We start from the raw sequence: 11,925 nt of genomic DNA on the forward strand, positions 1-11,925 counted from the left end.
CAAAAGAAAGCTCTGTTTGTGTGAAAAAAAGACACAAATTTTGTTTGGGTACAGCATTGCATGACCGGGCAATTATCAGTTGAATTAGTGCAACGCCGAGTAGCAAAAAGAGGCCTGGTCATTAAGGGGGTAAATCCTCTAGAGGGCAAGTGGTTAAAATATTATTTTTGTTTGTAAACTTAGCTAAAAATGTTGATTTTATTTTCTTAAATTTTTTTGTAAAAATGGGTAGTGAACACACAAGGCCCAAAAAAAATTTGACAGTCTCTTTACTGGACCTTTTTTACTTTTTATCTTCCCAAAAAAAAAACTCTTCACCATCACGCCTTATTCATGTCATCAGTTTTTGACAGCACCTGTATTTGTGAGCAACTATTTTCAAGGCAGAAGCACACAAAGGGCCAAATTAGAACAAAAATATCTAATGAGCACCTTGCGATCATATTGAGAATTGCTACTACAGTGCATCCAGAAAGTATTCACAGTTTAACTTTTGCAACATTTTGTTATGTTGCAGCCTTATTCCAAAGTGGATTAAATAAATTTTTTTCCTCAACATTCTACAAACAATACCCCATAATGAGAACGTGAAAGAAGTTTGTTTTGAAATCTTTGCAATTTATTAAAAATAAAAAAACCACATGTATATAAGTATTCACAGCCTTTGCTCAATACTTTGTTGAAGCACCTTTAGCACCAATTACAGCCTCAAGTCATTTTGAGTATGATGCTACAAGCTTGGCACACCTGTTTTTGGGCAATTTATCCCATTCTTCTTTGCAGTACCTCTCAAGCTCCATCAGGTTGGATGGGGAGTGTCGGTGCACAGCCATTTTCAGATCTCTCCAGAGATGTTCAATCGGGTTCAAGTCTGGGCTCTGGCTGGGTCACTCCAGGACATTCACAGAGTTGTCCTGTAGCCACTCCTTTGTTATGTGGGCTGTGTGCTGAGGGTTGTTGCCCTGTTGAAAAATGAATCTTCACCCCAGTCTAAGGTCTAGAGCGCTCTGGAACAGGTTTTCATCAAGGATGTCTCTGTACATTGCTGCATTCATCTTTCCTTCGATCCTGACTAGTCTCCCAGTTACTGCCCCTGAAATAACATCCCCACAGCATGATGCTGCCACCACCATGCTTCACTGTAGGGATGGTATTGGCCAGGCAGTGAGAGGTGCCTGGTTTCCTCCAGACATGATGCTTGGCATTCAGACCAAAGAGTTCAATCTTTGTTTCATCAGAACAGAGAGTTTGTTTCTCATGGTCTGAGAGTCCCTCAGGTGCCTTTTGGCAAACTCCAGGCAAGCTACCATTTGCCTTTTACTGAGGAGTGGCTTCCGTCTGGCCACTCTACCATACAGGCCTGATGGTGGAGTGCTGCAGAAATGGTTTTTCTTCTGGAAGGTTCTCCTCTCTCCACAGAGAAACGCTGGAGCTGTTTCAGAGTGACCTTTGGGTGCTTGGTTACCTCCCTGGCTAAGGCCTTTCTCCCTCGATCGCTCATTTTGGCCAGGTGGCCCGCTCCAAACTTCTTCCATTTACTTCAATGCTGCAGACATTTTTCTGTACCCTTCCCCAGATCTGTGCCTTGATAAAATCCTGTCTCGGAGGTCTACGGACAATTCCTTGGTCTACATGGCTTAACTTGTGCTCTGACCTGCACTGTTAACTGTGGGGCCTTATATAGACAGGTTTATGCCTTTCCTAATTATTATACAATATTTATATAGCACCAGAAAGGTTTGCTCAGCGCTGTACCTTATAGTGGGGGACAGAACATGGGACAATACAGTAACAAGACAATACACGAGGGGTTTGAGGGCCTTGCTCTTTTGAGCTTACATGTCCAATCAACTGAATTTCCCACAGGTGGACTCCAATCAAGTTGTGGAAACATCTCAAGGATGATCAGTGGGAAAAGTATGCACCAGAATTCAATTTTGAGTGGCATGGCAAAGGCTGTGAATACTTGTGTACATTTTCTTTTAGTTTATTTTTAATAAATTGCAAAGATTTCAAAACAAACTTCTTTCACGTTTTCATTATGGGGTATATTTTGTAGAATGTTGAGGGAAAAAAATTAATCAATTTTGGAATAAGGCTGTGACATAACAAAATATGGCAAAAGTTAAGCGCTGTGAATACTTTCTGGATGCACTGTACATCCATTAAACCAGATATTGATCCATTAGTGTATCAAAAACAATGTCAAATATCACACTAGTTTTATGTTGCCCTCTTACTTTTATAATAAAAAATATTGAAATTAAAAAAGTTTTATTACTCCGATAGGTACATTAGAAAGGTGATTTGTTAACTTGTCATCTGCCTTTTCTGCTCATTGGCTGCCCTTATTGTTAGTGTATTTTATTTTGGCCCAAGACAATTCCTTTTCTTCCAATGTGGCCCAGGAAAGTCAAAAGGTCACCCCTGGTTTACAGTATTTTCTGAAGATTTTGGTTAGTGCTAATATAAATCAGTCCATTGTGCCCCACATCAACATATCTGTCCTGCTTGATATTGTCATATGCAACAGTAGTTTGTAATATAGCATTTATGTAAAACAGTTGAGAGGAATTGTCATGTTTCACATGACTGTCATATGCCTTTAAGTGTTTTCTATATTTTGTCTCTGCTCCTCCCTTTCCTTTGGTTTAGTTAATGCTGTATAGATAGCCCACCCCCTTCCCAGTAATGCATTTCAGCAAGCCTCATGTCTCATAAAGCAGAGCACATTATGATCTTTTGACCTATCAGATATTCATTGTTGTAAGATTCTCTCAGTTTATGGAATAAACTTCACAAGATATCATCTTGATTGAGTCACTGACTGTGGTAGCCAACTGAGATTGGAGTTATCGTTAACTCATCACAACTGTAAGTTACAGAGATCACACTTTCAATGCTTAGATTGGAGAGACAGAACAGTCAAAAGATCAGTGAAATGTCTTCATAGAATCCTTGCTAACTTCAAAAGATCAGTGAAATGTCTTCATAGGATCAGCTAAAAGATCAGTCAAATGATCAGTGAAATGTCTTCATATGATCCTTGCTAGCTGCACACAGTGAGATGTTATATAAATGGATATAGCAGCTACAGAGAATGCAGCCATCTCTACACAAGCCTGTACATGTCTGCAAGTATATCTCAGCATAACACTCATCAGTGTCAGGACAAATTATTGATGTGAATGTCTTACAACTGCAAGTTTATACACTGCATCTGTATGCAATAACACATGGCTTGTCTGTGAAATCTTATAGAAAGTAAAAGAAAACCTTTCTGCAACCATTGCCTAGGAAATCTGATCTCCCCCACATAAAAATTGATAGATTTCTCTGTAAACTTTCTATCAACCTCTCTCCTTGTTAACATGATGTTTCAGGAAAGTAATATACAGTCTGGGGAAACTAATACACAACCACAATCAGAGCTTCATCCAGAGCAGGACTTAAACTATAAATTATACAAAAGAGAAAAACCCTTAAGAAAACCATCCTGGAAAATGCAAGAGAATCTTAATGCTGACAAGTTAGAATTGCTGTCTAATATTAATGACTTATAGTCTAATACTGTTAAATGCATGTCTGCTTTCTCCCAACAATTTCATGAGCCAATACGACTAGAGAGCACTATCCATCAATTGATTGTTGCTTATGAGAATTATCAAAGACTGTGTGTTAAATATATTGCGCTCTTAAAGCGGTAGAACACTCAAGGGTCATTGGAAGAATTAAGGAGTTTTGAGGAGCTCAATCTTGAGACAATTTAGTGGTGCGAACAAAGAGAAAGACAGAAGTGAGAATTACACAGCTCCATTAATCCAGATCTTATCATTCTGCGTCTACTTGACGCTCCTCAAGATATTCCAAATCCCTACAATCAAGGTCTTCTATACTCAGTCAACAACTAATAAAAGCCTGTGCTGATGCTTCTAAAATTCAAGCAGCTTTCGCCCAAAAGAAAGCAGAAATAGAGGCTCAGGCCGCACATAAGAAAGCAGAAATAGAGGCTCAGGCCACATATAAGAAAGCAGAAATGGAGGCTCAGGCTGCATACAAGAAAGCAGAAATGGAAGCTCAGGCCACAGAAATGGGGGCTCGGGGGCGTGTCCAAGATGGCGGCCGCATAATCCATAGCTCCGGCGCCTTGCCATCTAATCTGCCATCCGAGCAGCAGCAAGCAATCAGTGGGCATCAGAAGGTCTCCCTGACCCTGCCCGTACCCAGAGGAGGGGAGTGGAGCAACTTTGGCCTTTCTCCGTGGCAGCAGCCATACCAGTTCTGGCGGGGCCTGCCACAATATAATCCCCCCACGCAATTTGCTGCCATCTGGGCAGCGGTGAGCCCTTGGCGGGCATCGGAGGTCTCTACGACCCTGCCCACACCTGGAGGAGGGGAGTGGAGTGGGTTTGTCCCCTATCAGTTGCAGCAGACCAACAGCCTGCTGCAACACAGCCCGGCCCGGATCTGGAAGCCATCCACCCACCTGTGAGCACACTAGGCGTGGGAGAGGGCGGCCAACACCCATCAGGTCCCCTGTTGGTGCTCCGGTGGCAGTGGCTGGGGTCTGTGGGCCTTGAGGCCTGTGGTATTATAAATGTGGCTTCTATTGGGCCAAGAGGCTTGCGTTAGCCTGCAATTGTTTGGGAGTCAGGCATCTGGGCTCCCTACACACCATCTGTCTGGGTCTTGGAACCCAGGAGATCCCATGCCAGGTAGTCCCCTGTGCCTTTTCTGACCCCATAACAGTGGTTGGGCCTGCATCTGGTTCCCTAGCTCCTATTGTGCATAACCACCACAGCTGATATCCATCCCTCACTTCCTCATGTTGAATTTCATTTTTACAATATGGAAATTGACGCCTGATTGCATCTATGTAACTACTACCGGTACCGGGCATTATAGGTCCCCTGGGGTCATTAATACCCTTGGTTATACAATGTTCAATTGATCACCCCCCTCCCCCGGAGACTTCCTGCATGCCATTCACCAAAAAGAAAAGTAGGGGTAATGCTCAAATATCCCTTACGACATATTTAATGAAAACGCATGAGATTTGCAGCATGTCTCAAGATATTACAGAACGAGCATCTCCTTCCAGTTCTACACAGGATACCGCAGCCCATCCTTCAGCTCAGGACATTGAGTACGCACAAATGGGGATTTGGAATCTTGCTTGGAAACTATGTACACCAAGTTAGCCGCTAAATTCCAATCAGAACTCCACAAGAGTACAAACATCCTCTCTTAGGAAATAGCTGCGTTGGGCTCCAGAACTAACTGTTTAGAGCAAACATGATGAGCTCAGCTTAGCTTATGGCGAGCTGTCCAGAGATCACGATCATTTACAGATGGCCTTTACGCAATTGCAGGCGCAGGTTAAGGATCTTGACAATTGCAACCGCAGGAATAATCTACGAGTTCGGGGAGTCCCTGAGACTGTGTCTGACCTTTCACAGGCCACAACCAAGTTATTTGGGTCCCTTCTTCCAGACCACGATACTGGGTCCTTTGCTTGTGATCGCATCCATAGAGCTTTGTGCCCAAAACCACCTAATGATAAACCACCTCGTGACATTGTCCTGTGTGTGACAGATTTCCTCATCAAAGAAGATATACTCAGGGCTGCCTGCAATACTTCAACGATCACTTTTGAAGGTTCAACTTTGCAAATATTTCCTGATGTCTCTCTGGCTACATTGGAGAAACGCAGAAAAATGAAGGAAATCACATCCATCCTTTTCTCAGCTTGTATCCGCTACAAATGGGGCTTCCCCTTTAAACTGATAGTCTCACACAATGGTAGCACAAGCATAGCTACATCTCAATCTGAAGGTCGAGAAATTCTGGCTAAATTAGGCCTGGCGGACGCTCCCTGACCTCAACTCCCTCCTTCCACTCCTCGAGTATCTTCAATTTGGCATACTCCATCTCCACGAAGGGAAAGGAGGAGAGTCAGACAAGAACCAGGATGAAAGGATTCCGGTCATTTACATGTCACTCACTCTTTCGATGGGTTTTTGTACAATGCTGCAATCTCTTCATACTCATATGTATATTATGTTTGATCTCCTTTTCTATATGGACGAGCAAAAGTTCAGCAAGGGTCATCAGGCCTTTACTTTACCGCCCATATGCTGGTGCTGTTGGACTCTTGGACACGTGACCCCACCCTACCGCCTAGCATGGCCAGAGATGTCACCGACCAGTTGCGGGGTGGTTACTCCGCCTCCCATGTTTTACGGTGGCAGAGTTTGGGCTTGATTGGCCCTTTAATGGTTAATTTTTCTGTCTTTTCAGGAAGCGCAGATAGCCTACCTGATCCATGGTTTATTGCAATTTCTTTAGTTGTAGGGGCTCTTAAAGCTCCAATTCGATTGCTTTATGTTTCTATTTTTGTACATGATGTTGTTTATATACCAATTTGTGGATGTCCGGGCCACCATATTGGGACTTGGATGCTCCATGAATTGATACTGGCGGATTTTGCCTTATCTGATGTGGATCCGGATGCTCCACTGACTAGACAAATTATATTGGATACTTTTCAGATGAATACCATAATGCTGATTGATGTGACTCTTGTTTGCTATGATAATCCAGTGTATCTCACATAATGCTGTAGAGGAAGATGAAAGAGCGCACAAACCTTGCGCATTACCTCAATAAATAGTGACTAATTTTATTAATAAGGAAATATACTCACAAAATGATTGTATAACAGGCATAGGTAACCATAATCCAAACAGGGTTACAGGTAAATCAAAAAGGGGGGGGGGAATGAAGGCTAACGCGTTTCGAAGGGTGCTCCCTTCTTCATCAGAGCTGGGTTTGGCAGATAGAAACTTCAGTATGGCAGAGTTCCCATGGCAAGGAGATATTCAGCCACTGAGTGTCAGTATTACAGCAGTTCACTAAACAGGCTGAACTGCTGTAATACTGACACTCGGTGGCTGAATATCTCCTTGCCTTCGAAACGCGTTAGCCTTCATCCCCCCTTTTTTGATTTACCTGTAACCCTGTTTGGATTATGGTTACTTATGCCTGTTATACAATCATTTTGTGAGTATATTTCCTTATTAATAAAATTAGTCACTATTTATTGAGGTAATGCGCAAGGTTTGTGCGCTCTTTCTTTCATCTTCCTCTACAGTTTTATTAAGCTTCCCCAGCTTCATGATAGAGCTGCACAAGCTCTGATCACCAGTGGATGAACACACAACAAGCTGCTTGTCACTAACGCCTGTTTGATCTGAGTCCTTGAGCGCAGGAGATAATGGATCTTTGGTATCTCACATAATGTCCAGGGTTTCAACTCACCAAATAAGCGTAAAACTGCCTTCAGAATAAACGCCTAGGGGCAAAAATTATTTTACTACAGAAAACTCATTTTGCAACTGCTAAATACTCAACATATTTTCATAGATCTTACAAACAGGGGTTCTACACTTTACACTCCACTAAAAGTGGCTATTTTTTTTACACAACTCATTTCCCTTCGATATTCAACATGTTTATTGCGACCTGAGAGCAGGTTCATCATTATTAAAGGCACCCTCTCGGGACGTGAACTCACGATCGCTAATGGCTATGCACCAAATTTGGCGCAAGCATCCTTCCCGCTTTTTCAAAATTCTTGATGGGAGCTAATCCCCTTTTAGACTGAAGCTCGTCCTCACCATCCTCCCAAGCCTTCCCAAAAAATTAGATACACTTCAACTGGTAGACTCCTGGAGAGCACATAATGTAGGAGCCAGAGATTATTCATTTTACTCCCACCCACGACTCTTATGCTAGACTAGATTATATCTATTGCTCCCCCATTCTGCTAGCTAACTCTAGGAAAGCTTGCATTCACTTAAGCCCCTGGTCAGATCATAATATTATTGCGCTATCACTTTCATAGCTTTAGCACCTACTCCTGGCGACTTAACGACTCTATGCTTACAGATACTAACTCTCGCCAAGAAGTAGTTACCTCCATTCAAGAATACTTTCAGTCAAACACAACTCTCGATATCTCCCTGGCCATTTTGTTGGTAGCTCATAAGGGGGTCCTGAAAGGCCACCTCATTTCCATGGCTCCTTCTAGAAACAGAGAGTGGTGGAAACAAATTCAGAAACGTACCCGAGAATTGGAAGCACATAGAGCACATGTTGGCAATCCATCTCTCCTTAATTAAACGATGTTATCGCAAAAGCGTCTAGAACTGAATACTTTACTTTCCCAGAAAACTGAAAAAGCTCTGCGCTGATCGAAGGTCTTATTTTTTATTACATAGTAACTCAGCCTCTACTATGTTGGCACAGAACTTAACCCCTTTCCCGCCAACGTCACAAATATGCGGCCTCACGGAACTGGGCTTTTCCGTGGGGCTGCATATTTGCGTACCGGTCTTTGTGCTGGGAGCGCGGCGCTCAGCGCTTTCCCAGCACTGAGACCGCGGTGTCACTGAGAGCACTGGGTCCCATTCTAACGATCGGTCCCGGGTCACATGATCACTGTGATAGCCTCTGATTGGCTATCACAGTGATCAGTCACTGTGCAGCCCAGCCCCCTTGTTTTTTTCTCTATGAATGGAGAAGAGAGATACATTGTATCTCTCTAACTCCTGGCATAGAGAGAAAAAAAAATGTTTGTAAAAAAAAAAAGGATAAATAAATATTAAAAAAGAAAAATACCTAGATCAAGGTTTGATCTAGTTCAGTGCCAGGGTTAGTGTTTAGGTCAGGGTCAAAGGTCAGGATTTAAAAAAAATTGGTATCGGCGTCAGTTAGTGTTAATGTCAGTGTCAGTGTGTTTTAGGTGAAAAAAAAAAAGACAAAAACAAAATGTGCACTATTGTTTCTGGGCTGTACTACGGGTACAAACAACAAATAACATATGCATATATGGTATCGCTGCAACCGTCAAGAGTTGGAGAATTTATTTTGGGTTATTCTTTGGTGATAGGTTATGGTTGTAACAAGAAACACACAGCTAAATAAAAAAAAAATTTTTTTTTACTATTTTGGGCCAGTTTTCCTTTGATAATAAAAAAAAAAATCAGGAGATATCCATTACCATTTACCACCAAATGAAAGCCCAATTTGTCCTGAACAAACCAAGGTATAATCCACCTGGATGTACAAAGTAGTTGTGATATGTACGGTTTTACTATCACATGTCAACGTTGCAGAATTGTGCTTAGGCATTTAGATTTGTTTTACCCTTAGGTGTGAAGGGGTTAAACCACTCTATACGACCCCCACATATCTACAAGTTACATACTAAATCCAGCCGTATCTCCTCTCTTCCCCCGTGAAGTCCCGGGAATTGTTGAAAATTTTTATTCCACCCTAATTGGCTCCCCCACAACCAACCTCCGCTTCTCCAAATGGCTCATGGCTTTACTCTATACCCCTCCCTGCTCTCACACCCTCTCAGAAATCCTCTCTCAATGCCCCATGCACTTTGGAGGAAATAACCCGTGCGATTAGCATACTAAAAACTTCCACAGCACCGGGCCCTGATGGGATTACTTCCAGTTATTATAAACATTTTGCCCCTACATTGGCTCCCTTTTTTATGTCCTTATTGAATGAGATAGGTTGGCCCCTATTATCTCCTCTTTGGTCTCTCCGGACCAATCGGGAATTGCAATTGCAATAAGATCACATTCGGACATTTCTGGTTACCCATTATTGGTTTCACATCAAAAGCACAAAGAATATGCGCATACTCCCTTAAGTGATTCCAGTTGTTTAGGTGATTCACACCTGGATCTAAACCTAAACAACTGGAATCGCTTAAGGGAGTATCCGCGTGTTTCACCTTCACTGGATTCTGGTCCATTATGATGTTTGGAGAGCTACCTGATGTGTGCGAACCATTGGTGACCCTATTAACCTTCTGATGACCATTATCACGATGACTGTGAGGTCCCGGATTGTGATTTGATATTTATTATATGCGCATATTCTTTGCGCTTCTGGTAAGTGCAAGCATACTTCATTTACAGCACCTGCACTTTATTCGTTACCAATTTGAACACCCTGTGCTTATGGAACAGTGATATCATCCATTCACCCGTTTACTGGATCACCAGAACTTTACATCTTTTATGTTTTTTATGGTATTAGTTGGGACTTTGAGTCATTTTTACCCACCTTGTGTATCTATACCATCACCTGTTCACTATTTCACTTGTCATTTTATTTATTCATTATATCAACAGTTTTTAACGTATTTTAACAATAAGCTTTCATCATGAGTGCTGCATTCTTATTTTATTATTAGGTTCTCTGAGGATTGTGAGGTTTTATCCTTTATGCCAGCAGCTTTCCTTGTCCATTTAGTGCGCTCACTCTGATCTTGTGTTTCTATGTGGAGTTTGTGACTGACCACTTTCTTCCCTGGTACAAAAGGAAGAACTATGCTTTCCGTAATAAAATCATCTTCATGCATGACAATGCACCATCTCATGCTCCAAAGAATACCTCTGCATCAATGGCTGTTATGGGGATAAAAGGAGAGAAAGTCATGGTGTGGCCTCCATCCTCCCCTGACTTCAATCCTCTTCAGAACCTTTGGAGCATCCTCAAGCAAAAGATCTATGAGGGTGGGAGGCAGTTTACATCCAAACAGCAGCTCTGGGAGGCTATTCTGACATCTTGCAAACAAATTCAAGCAGAAACGGTCCACAAACTCACAAGTTCAGTGGATGCAAGACTTGTGAAGCTGCTATCAAATAAGGGGTCCTATGTTAAAATGTAACGTGACCTGTTAAAATGTTTAAAAAGTTAAAATGTTGTTAAATGTTTGATTGAAATAGCTTTTGATTTCAGTAAATATGCTGCAAACACAACAAATTACAATTTTCAGTTCTTTACAACCTATAAAGTGTTTTGAAACTTACTGTGCGTAATAATTTGGAACAGTGCATTGTAAGTTTTTTATGTTTAACAAAAATACTGTTATCATTAGGAGGTTTGTTCAATAAAATATGAATTGTACTCTTAATAGTTGATAACATGAGAATTATGCTGACTGTTATTTACATCAATTATTTAGGTAAATGAGAAAAATATAATTTGCATAATAAATTGGAACAGGGTGTAAATTTAATTCAATAATATATTCAAACCAAAAACAAAGAATTTTGAAATATAGCGCCAAGTTCGCACATCACTGAGCAAAGTCGCAAAATCGTTCAGTGTCTGATGACGAATTTCCCCACGAATCATCACTCAATTCTGCAAGTAGTTCTTTACTATCGCTGTTCTCTAGCTGGTCTAAAACCGATTTTGACCTAAAGAGAGGCTTTTTGGATGCCATGGACGTTTCTCAGTTTCCAGGCAGAAAGAACAGTAAAAATGTAGGCAGGGCACAGGACAAAGCACTAGGGACAAAATGTATGTGAAATAGTTTGATACAGTAATGTTTTACTATGCAATTTTAGTGAATGTCACTTTGTCATTTTCAAATTTCCCGACGATCCGTCCCCGCATGTCCCGACGTCGCAGGGGACGGAACCCAGAAAACAGATGCCGGCATCCGTGGAGGACATTACAGGGGACACTGCAGGAGGGACATCGCGGGAGCACAGGACAAGGTAAGAGAAGAACAGATCCCACAGCAGCGCCGCATAGTAAGCCCGAGTGTAGCTCGGGGTTACCGCTTGTGGTACTGAAACTTTACCCCAAGCTACACTCGGGAATACCGCCAGGGAGGTTAAGTTTTGGAAAAACAATGTGAGCATGTCACAGCCATGGCAAGGTTAAGGGTCTTAAAACAAGCCGCTAGTGAAAACAAAAGAGACAACAGTTCCAGACACTCAGTTGTATCTTGTGTCAGATTCTTCACACACCTCTCCAGCATGTCAACTCGCTGTCACAGCAGCCAAAGTACTCAAAGTCTCTTCTCTGCACCTACTGTACCTCAAG

The 11,925-nt window shown here is 41.9% G+C and overlaps 1 long non-coding RNA gene across 1 annotated transcript; it reads left to right on the forward strand.

Moving 5' to 3' along the window:
* Window positions 1–7,072: 7,072 nt before the first annotated feature.
* LOC149448835 (uncharacterized) lies at window positions 7,073–11,012 on the forward strand. The gene is made up of 2 exons (XR_016315484.1): window positions 7,073–8,799; window positions 9,051–11,012. It is a non-coding gene; the product is annotated as an uncharacterized LOC149448835 (long non-coding RNA).
* Window positions 11,013–11,925: the final 913 nt, after the last annotated feature.

The sequence above is a fragment of the Staurois parvus genome, unplaced genomic scaffold (assembly GCF_062004578.1).
Source record: "Staurois parvus isolate SC_StPar_1 unplaced genomic scaffold, SC_StPar_1.0 ptg000655l, whole genome shotgun sequence".
Classification (NCBI taxonomy): domain Eukaryota; kingdom Metazoa; phylum Chordata; class Amphibia; order Anura; family Ranidae; genus Staurois; species Staurois parvus.